A 10,556-nucleotide genomic window follows, 5' to 3' on the forward strand; every position below is an offset into this window, starting at 1 on the left:
ACACTGACATGGCTACAGGCACATAGGAAGGAGGGGATGGGAGTCCTCCACAGTATTTTTCAAGGGTATTGCCCAGGCTGAAGCGCAGACTATAGACAAAGGGTATTCCAAGTATTTCTGCTATGAGCTCACCACAAGGACATATAGCATCTGAAATAACAACTTCATACTTGGCTTGTTTCAATGTCTTCATAAGGTCTTTGTTCAAAACAGCGCTCTCACACTGCTGTTTTATAAGCCTTGAATACTGATAAAATAAGTTTTGCACAAATGCACCATACTCTAATGCCGAAAGGTTTTGCAATTCATTACTCCAAACTGTGTCAAAGTTTCAAAAAATAAAGCTAAATCCTCTGGATTTGTCACCACAGGAAAAACTTCAACATGGAAACCTGATGAATTACTAGGATCAACAAAAACAGTAGCAGAGGGTGTCAGCACAGTCACCTCATGGCCCCTCTGAATGACTCCATCCAGCAGGACCTTCAGATTGAGCCAGTGACTATATTCCATAGGCCATACCAGGACCTTCCCACAGGATCCACAGCTAAAGCAACAGAGCTGTAACAGCAAAAGAATTGAAACCCAGTTCTCAGACCCCATGGTTATTCTTGCTTTACAAACTGCTTGGTTCTTTCCATCAAGAGTTCCCCTTTATATCAACAATAAGGAGGTTAAAATTTAACTGATATTTCTAAATTCTTTATCCAAATATCCATAGTTAGTCCTACCCAAAATATGGTCTTGCTCAATTTGGCAAGAAGTTCATACATTCCATAGCTTTCATGTTAGAGATAAAAACTAAGCTGGTATCATCAAAGTCCCTCGTTCACAAAAGTTCAAGGTCTTTTTTAATATCAGTACTTTAACAAGGGAACTTCTTCATGAGCCAGAAAACACTTTTTAATCTTTCTGAGTTTAAGTGTGATACTATTTATTTCTTTAAGGCATACAGGTTTTATAGCAAAATGGGTCTCCTTTCAATCTATCTCACTTGTATCTCAAGCTTCTTTGCCCTTAGATTTCAAGATGGGACATCTTACCAGCACAGCCCTCTGAGGAGTAGCTGAGAAAAATGAGTTCAGGGTTGTGAGTATATCCCTCAGACAGTCTCAATGAGTTATACTTTGTTGGGTGCTAATGGAGGTCAATTCCTGATCCTACTGGGGAAGCTGCTATTATAAGATTTTTCCTCCTCTTCCATTGTTTTGGATCTTAAACTGGAATAGATATTCTGTTAAGTGATTATCATGAAGCATATGGGCTTGGGGCAGCTAGGCGGCACATTGGATAGAGTTCCAGGCCTGGAGTCAGGAAAACACATCTTCTTGAGAGTGAATCTGACCTCAAACTCTTACTGGTTGTGTGACCCTGGGTAAGTCACTTAACGCTGTTTTCCTCAGTTTCCTCATCTATAAAATGAGCTGGAGAAGAAATGACAAAAACACTCAAATATCTTTACCAGGAGAACCCCAAATATCATCACAGAGTGGGGCATGAATGAAAACAACTGAATAACAACAACAACCCAAGGGCTTGAGTTCATGGATAACCAACTCTGACTTGGTATATCAGTTCAATGTTTGAATGATTAGAATTATCTCTACCATCCACCTTATTGTTTTATTTGTAATTATGTCTTATTTTAACAGTACTTGATTTTCTCATCTTTTTGTTACGAACACTTGACATTGTCATAATTCAATAAATGTCCATTCTTTACTCCCCCTCCTCCCACAGGATAATATGCATTTTTGCTGGATGGGTTATCTTCGATGTAATCCTGAATCTTTCCTTCTGGAATATCAGAAATGCCTCTCCTGTCTTTTACAGTGATGGCTGCTGAAGCCTCTGTGATCCTGATTATGACTTCTTTATGTTTGAATTATTTCTTTCTGGCTAATTGCAGTATTTTTTCCTTGACTTAGATGTTCTGGATTTTGGCTATAATATTCCTAGCAGTTTTCATTTTGGGATTTCTTTTAGGAGATGACCAGTGAATTCTTTTGATTTCTACTTTGCTCTCTGGTTCTAAGATATCTGGACTGTTTTCTTTTACATTTTTTGAAATATGATGTTTGTTCATGGATATTGTAGGTAATACGATGATTCTTAAATTCTCTCCCCTAGATCTATTTTGCTCGACAATTCTTTTTCTTAAGACGTATTTAACATTTTCTTTTACCTTTTCATGCTTTTGATTTCATTTTATTATTTCTTAATGTCTCATGGAGTCATTTACTTCCATTTGGCCAATTCTAATTTTTAAGGAATTATTTTCTTCAGCAATAGTTTTAACCTCCTTTACCAAGCTGTTAATTCTCTTTTTCATAACTTTTTTTATAGCACTCATTATTTTTCCTATTTTTGCTCTGTGCTTTTATATGATTAAAAATAATTTTGCTCTTTTTTCTTTAGCCTCTTTCTTTAACTCTTCTGAGAATTGTCATTGAGTTTATATCTATTTGTATCTTTTGGAATTGTGTGTGGTTGCTTTTCAGTAGACTGATGCTGGACTCAGTTACTACTAGTCTTCTGGTGGGTTCTGTAGATTCAGAGTTACTGAACTGCTTGACTTTCCTTTCATGTTGTTTTCCTACCCTGGGTATTCCAACTGTAAGCTTATGTGATGGGCTAAAGGTTAGACCTATGATCCTCTTTTGTTCTTGGGCTCAGATACACACAGCAAAATTTTTCAAACTTGTTTTTTTCTCTGTACATAGCTAAGGTCTCTTCTCTTTCTGACTTTCACCTCTCCTCCCTGCCCTGGAATGGTGACCTGAAACTAGGTAATGGAGGACCAACAGAGCTACCTGCTGGAACCTGTTCTGGTTCACAGTGTTGGTTCAGGTGTATTCTGGGATTTCTTTTTGCTTCTAGCCTTGGTTCAGTCCTAGTCACCTTACCATCCCTGGATGCTAGAAGGCTCCCCACTGTTGCTGTTGCTGTGGATACTGCCTCAGCCACTTCAACATTGTGCTCCTGGACAACCCCAGTATCTATAGACCTCACTGTCCATCTTCCTGAGCTGCCCTGGACTGGAAATATGACTTACTATGACTTGTTCTCAGCTTTCCCAACAAGAAATTGTTGGATTGCATTTTTCAGTTGTTGTGAAGAAAGTGTGTCACATGAGTTGGGTAAAAATGGTAACTCTCACTCTACCATCTTGACTCCCAGTACTTCATTTTCTACCAGAAATTTCTGCCATTTTGCTTTGTATATTCTGATCCGTCTATATGGTTTCTAACTACACTTAGGCCCATTTAAGAGATTAGTTATACTATGGTTGTTTCTCAAATTGTTGCAAATAGGCTGGCTTATTTTTCTTTTTCCAGTAAGTCTCACCCATCCTTTAGTCAATACACCTAACACCCTTTTTGGGTTGCATCCTGAAGGAGGTCACATGGTATTTCTGGATATGGAAAAACAATAAGGAATGTAAAAACACATCCTAGGATTGCAGTTATTGGGTAACATGCAGAAGCAGCAATGCCCTGAGGCTTTGGTTAAATGATTTCATTAACCACTCTTTAGGGGTGTTAGATAGAATTTTGATAGTATTAGAAATTGAAGGCCTTGTATAACTGGTTAAAGAAGTTAGAAATTAAAGTCGTGACTTTAGTGTGGGTTGTCAGTTAACATGATCTAGCTTAACTAGTGTATCAGCGTTGGCGAATATCTTAATCTACACAACGTGTAAAAAAACTATTTGTCTTTCTCCTTTCCCATAGTGGTACTCTCTGACAATTCTTGGAGGTCCCCTTGCTCTAAAACCAGAATCCTGCAATATATTGTTTCTAAGAAAGACATTTGGGGCTGAGGTACACACAAGGTAAAAGTAAGGGGCTAGAGGAGAATTTATTATGCATCAGCTGAAGGGAAGAAAGCAGGAGTACAAATCACGATTTGAGCCAAAGCAAAAACAGATCCAATTAAAAGAGATGGAGAAGGAAATCAAATCCTGTTGAACAGTACCATAGACAACAAAATCATATCAATATTAAGCATACGTGCATCAATTGGTGTATCATCTAAATTTGTGAAGAAGTTCAAAGAGTAACAGGAAGAAATTGATAATAAAACTATGCTAGATGAACAAAACTCTGATAATGTTAGATATGATATATCTTTAGACAAAATTAAATGGGAATGTAAAGGATTATACTTCTTACTCAACAGTTCATGGCATCTATACTAAAGTTGACAATGTCTTAGGACATAAAAACCTTCAGCCAAATGCCAGAAAAGCAGAAACAGTAAACACATCTTGTTCAGATCATAGTGCAATAGAAATTACATTCAACAATGTGCAAAGGAAAGAGACATCAAAAATTAATTGGAAATGAAATCATCTAATCCTAAAAAAAGTGGGTCAAAAAATCATAGAACCAACTGGTAATTTCATTAAAATTACAGCAATGAGAGAACATACCAAAATTTTGGGGATGCAGCCAACGTGCTAGTTAGGGAAAATTTATGTCTCTAATTGCACATATCAATAAATTATAGAAACAGAAGATCAGTGAATTGGACATGCAACAAACTAACAAAAAAACTAGAAAAAGAACAAATTAAAAATACCCAATTAAACACTAAATTGGAAATCTTGAAAATCAAAGGAGACATTAATAGAAATGAAACTAAGACAACCACTGAACTAATAAATAAAATTAGAAACTGGTTTTATGAAAAAGCCAACAAATATGTAAAATACAGGTTGATTTTTATGTAAAAAAGGGAAAGAGGAAAACCAAATTACTAGTATCAAAAGTGAAAGGGATGAATTCACCAGTAATAAAGGGGAAATTAAGGCAATTGTTAGGAGCAATTTTGCCCAATTATACACCAATAAATTTGACAATGTAAGTGAAATGGATGAATATCTACAAAAACATAAATTACCCACACAAAACTATAAATTACCCCTATTAACAAAAGAAATAAAAAGCTTAAATAACCCAATATGAGAGAAAGAAAATGAAGAAGCCATCAATGAACTTCCTAAGAAAAATTCCCCAGAACCACATGGATTCACAAGCAAATTATACTAAACATTTAAAGAACAATTAATCCTTATTTTATATAAAGTATTTTCGAAAAAAAAGGGGAAAGAGTCATACCAACTGCCTTTTATGACACAAATATGGTGCTGATACCTAAACAGAGTCAAAACAGAGAAAAAAAAATATAGACCAATTTCCCTAATAAATATTGATGCAAAATAATTTAAATAAGATACTAGCAAAGAGATAGCAGGAATGTATGCACTATGACCAGGTGGTATTTATAACACAAATGTACGACTGGCTAAATATGAGGAAAAGTATAAGCACAATTGACCATATCAACAAGAAAACAAACAGAAACCATATGATTATCTCAACAGATGCAGAAAAGCCTTTTACAAAATAAAGCACACATTCCTATTAAAAACACTAGAGACCATAGGAGTAAATGGAGATTGCCTTAAAATGATAAGTGATATTTATCTAAAACCATCAAGAGGCATTATCTGGAATGGGGATAAGTTGAAGCCTTCCCAATAAGATCCAAGGTGAATCAAGGGTGCCCATTATCACTTCTATTATTTAATATTGTACTAGAAATTTTAGTTACAGCAAGAAGAGAAGAAAATGAAATTAAAGGAATTATAATAGGCAATAAGGGAACAAAACTACCACTCTGTGCAGATGACAAGATGTTATACTTAGAAAATCCTAGAGACTCAACTAAAAATCTACTTGAAATTATTAACAACTTAAGCAATGTTGCAGGATACAACAGAAACCCACATTAACCGTCAATGTTTCTATATATTATCAACAACATCCAGCAGCAAGAGATAGAAATTCCATTTAAAAAGACTGTAGACAACACAAAATAATTGGAAGCCTACCTGCCTAGATAAACACAGGAACTATATAAACACAACCATAAAATTCTTATCATACAACTAAAATTAGATCTAAACAACTAGAAAAATATTAATTGCTCATTGGTAGGCCAAACCAATACAATAAAAATTACAATTCTACTAAAATGAATCTGTATATAGTCAATGCCATACCATTCAAAGTATCAAAAAAGTATTTTATAGGGCAAGAAAAATAAAAACAAAATTCATCTGGAAGAACAAAAGCTCAAAAATAGCAAGGGAATCAATGAAAATAATGCAAAAGAACGTGTTCTATCCTTACCAGATCTCAAATGGTATTATAAAACAGTAATTACTAAAAACAATCAGGTACTGGCTAAGAAATAGAATGGTAGATCATTGGAATAGATTAGGTACAAATTACATTATAGCAAATGACCATAGTAATCTAGTACATAACAAAGCCAAAGATCCAAGGTTTTGAACAAAAGCTCAGTATTTCACAAAAACTGCTAGGAAAAGTAGAAAACAGTATTGCAAACACTAAGTATAGACCAATATCTCACACCCTACACCAACATGAGGTAAAAATGGATATGTGATTTACACAGGAAGGGTAAAATCATGAACAAATTAAGAGACCGTGGAATTGTTTATCTAAAAGATTTATGGATAAGGAAAGAATTTAAGAACAAAGAAGATATAGAGAACATAACAAAATGTAAAATAGATAATTTTCATTAAATAAAAGGAAAAAGTTTTTGCACAAATAAAACCAATGCAATTAGAATTATATGGAAAGCAGAAAATTGGAGGAATTTTTTTTCAGCAGTATCCCTGATAAAGGTCTCATTTCACAAATATATAGAGAATTGAGTCAAATTTATAAAAATGCAAGTCATTCACCAATTGAGAAATGGAAAAAGGATATGAACAGACAGTGTTCAGACAATCAAAGATATCCCATAGTCATGAAAAAATGTTCTAAATCACAGCTGATCAGAGAAATGCAGATGAAAACAACTCTGAGATACCGTCTCAAACCTGTCAAAGTGGCTAATATGACAATAAGGAAAATGTTAGATGTGGAAGGGGATGTGGGAAAACTAGGACACTAATGTACTGCTGGCCAAGTTGTGAATTGATCCTATCATTCTGGAAAGCAACTTGGAAATATGCTCAAAGGGCTATAAAACTATGCCTATTCTTTGATCTAGCAGTACCACTGCTAAGTATATATCCCAAACACATTCAAAAAAAGATTGGGGTGGGGAAGAACATATTTCTACAAAACTATTTATAGCAGCTTTTGTTTTTGGTGGCTAAAAATTGGAAATCAAAGGGATGATCATCAATTGGGGAATGGCTGAACAAGTTGTAATACCCGAATGTAATGGAATACTACTGTTCTATAAGAAATGATGAGCAGGCCGATTTCAGAAGAACCTGGAAAGACTTACATGAATTGGTGCTGAGTGAAGAGAGCAGAACCAGGAGAACATTATATACTAACAACAACATTGTGCAATGACCAACTTTGGTAGACTTAGCTTTTCTCAGTAATACAATGACCTAAGACAATTCCAAAAGACTAATGATGGAAAATGCTATCCATTTCCAGAGAAAGAACTACGGAGTCTGAATGTAGGTAGAAGCATATTGTTTTCTTTTTTTTCCCATTCTCATGGTTTCCCCTTTTGTTCTGATCCTTCTTTCACAACATGACTAATGTGGAAATATATTTAATATGGTTGTACGTGCATAGCCTGTATCAGATTACGTACTATCTTGGGGAAGAGGAGGGGGAGACAGAAAAAAATTGGGAACTCAAAATCTTACAAAAGTGAATGGTGAAAACGATCTCTAAATGTAATTGGAAAACATTAAATCTATTAATTCGGAAAAAAATTAAAAGCAGGATGATTTCATAAAAACCTGGAAAGACTTACATGAAATAATGCCCAATCAAATGAACACACCTAAGAGAATCTTACACAGTGAAACAGCAATATTATTTGATGTAGAATTGTGAATTACCTAGCTATTCTTAGCAATACAATGCTCCAAGAAATCCCAAAGAGCTAATAATGAAGCAAGCACACTATCCACCACCAGAGAAAGAATGATATTGATTGAATATGGACTGAAGCATGCTATTTTTTACTTTTTTTCTTTCACTTTTTTCTTTCCTTCAAGTCTTCTTATGCAAAATGACTAATATTGAAATGTTTTACATAATTGCACACATACAACCTATATCTGATTACTTTCTGTCTCAGGAAGGGGGTAGGGGAGCGAGGAAGGATGGGATAGAAATTGTAACTCAAACCTTTAAACAAAAAAGCCTAGTAGACTCTAAAAAAAATCCCCATTTAAAAAAAAAGCTAAAGAAGGTTTCCATGCTGATTTTGTAGAGCTAGGTTGCTGAAATCAGAAGGAGTAAATAAATATTCTCTCATCTGATATAGGCAAAGCCCAGTAGAAAAAAATTCTAGGTTGCAAGAAGGGATTAGTAGCACTGACAAACTAATTGGGAGATCCAGTCACCCAAGCCTTAAGAGTTGCTGGTAGGCACAAATTGGAGACATAGCATAACAGGAGCAGAAGAGAAGACATTTAAGGGTCCTGAAGAAGTTGTAAAATACAAGCAACACATAATGATAAGAATATGGATATAGATCTTTGTTTTTTCTAATGAAAATTATTACTTATTCCTACATGAAGATTGTTTGTTACTAATATAATATCCTAGTCACTCTAGATGGAGGTACTACATTTAAGGCAGTCTTCTTTATGCTTTATACTCTAGGCAGATATGTACTTGTTTTTTACACTAACACTTTACCTGAAGCTTTCCCAGTCTCTTTATGATCTACAAAGGAGAAAATCTTAAGCTAGTGTAGTGAAGTCCATGACAATCACCTTGGCAGACAAAACTGAAAATAAAATAACAGTCCACAACACTCCTGAAAAAACCCATCTTACCTAACACCTCACTGTAAAACTGCTCCCACTTTTTCTCAAATGGATGGAACCAGAAGTAGTCAAAGAAGAGAGATAGTTGTATATTCTCCACCCTTCCATGAAGGTCATCTTGTCAGTCAGTCTGCCCATGGGCATGGGCACATAGAAAGAGGAGAAGGAAGTCCCCCACAGTATTTCTCATAGGCATTCCCCATGCTCCACCGGAGACTATTTATGAAAGGGATTTCAAGCACCTCCGCTATCAGATCTCCACATGGAAATGCAGCATCTGCTAACAGCACATCATAGCCAGTTTGTTGCAGCTTCTCCATGAGCATCTGGTTGAAGATTACATTTTCACACCTTGATTTTACAATAGGAAAAGCAGAGCTGAAAAATTCCTGAAATTCCCACAGTTTTTCCCAGTCTGAAAATGTGGGTTTTTTGTTAATCATCATGCTCAAATAAATTTCGAATTGTTCCTCCAAGTCTTCTTTTATTTGTGGTACAGGAAAAACGTCATAGTTCAGCCCTGAAGAGTCAGTGGAACCAGTGAGAAACATATCAGAAGACACTAACACAGTCACCAAGTGACCCCTTTGTGCCAGCTCTTCAAGAATTGCCATCATATTAAGCCAGTGGCTATGTTCCAGTGGCCACACCAGGACCTTCCCACAGGACCCACATCCAAAGCAGTAGAGCTGCAGCAGCAGCAGAATAGACACCCACTTTTCAGTCATAGTGCCTGAGCCTGATGCCTTCTGATACACTACTGCTCTTTGTGCCTGCTGCATAAAGACACACAGGCAAGCCAAGGGACAAGTTGAAGATTAATTTCTAAAGGAAGTTCTCTCCAATTGCATTTTTAACTCACGGCAACCTCCCATGTCCCTCTATGTAAACACTTCTTCCAGTGAACTCTTTCCACAATCCAACATATGTTAGGTGAAGGCACAAATTTAGAATATCAAAAGTACTGGCCTTACTTTTCCTAAATCTTAGAATTAAAACAGAAAGTACAAAACAAGAAAAACAGTACACTACATCTATACCCACCAAGTCATTCAAGAAATATTTATGAGATACTCAAGTTATAAAAGGGATACAAAGCCATATAAAAGACAGTTTCTACACTCTAATTACTTAATATATAGTAGCACAGACAAAAACAAGTCTCTGTATCACTACATATGAGGCAAAATATGATAAACGCATTAAGAGTTTTACAATTGTAAGGTTCAGAGACTTATTATTCAAAATAAATATTTAATAAATATATGACATGTATGCTATATAGGATGCATACAAAAGCTATATGTAAATTCTGTGTATCTAGGTTTCTATGTATGCATGTATACAAATATATTCCATGTATTCAATATATGTGGTCATCCTAGGAAATGGGAATAAAAAATTAAAGTGAAGGGAGATGCCTTATTGGTGCTGCTTTACTTCCCCTCCTCCCATTTATTTGTTGGGGAGACCAAAAGGACCTTAGTGGAGTAGATATCTGATCAAAAATAATTCTACCTCAGCCCCATGCAAATCCCATGGGATTCTTTAGCAGAAATTCTTGACACTAATTTGGAGCAGGAAATTCTCTGTATAATTGAATTAAACAGGAGTTATAATGACAATCTAATTTTCAGAATTTTTAGGACAGAGAATTTGGTCTTAGGGAACGAGAGGCAGTGGTTTAAGAAATGGATTAAGG

General features: G+C 35.4%; 2 pseudogenes; both read right to left on the bottom strand.

Moving 5' to 3' along the window:
• Positions 1 to 8: 8 nt before the first annotated feature.
• On the bottom strand, positions 9 to 603 carry LOC110204579 (UDP-glucuronosyltransferase 2B14 pseudogene; annotated as a pseudogene).
• A 2-nt stretch (positions 604 to 605) lies between these two features.
• LOC110204580 (UDP-glucuronosyltransferase 2B31-like) lies at positions 606 to 9,626 on the bottom strand (annotated as a pseudogene).
• Positions 9,627 to 10,556: the final 930 nt, after the last annotated feature.

Source organism: Phascolarctos cinereus, unplaced genomic scaffold (genome assembly GCF_003287225.1).
Source record: "Phascolarctos cinereus isolate Bilbo 61053 unplaced genomic scaffold, phaCin_HiC Scaffold_641;HRSCAF=1274, whole genome shotgun sequence".
Taxonomy (NCBI): Eukaryota; Metazoa; Chordata; class Mammalia; order Diprotodontia; family Phascolarctidae; genus Phascolarctos; species Phascolarctos cinereus.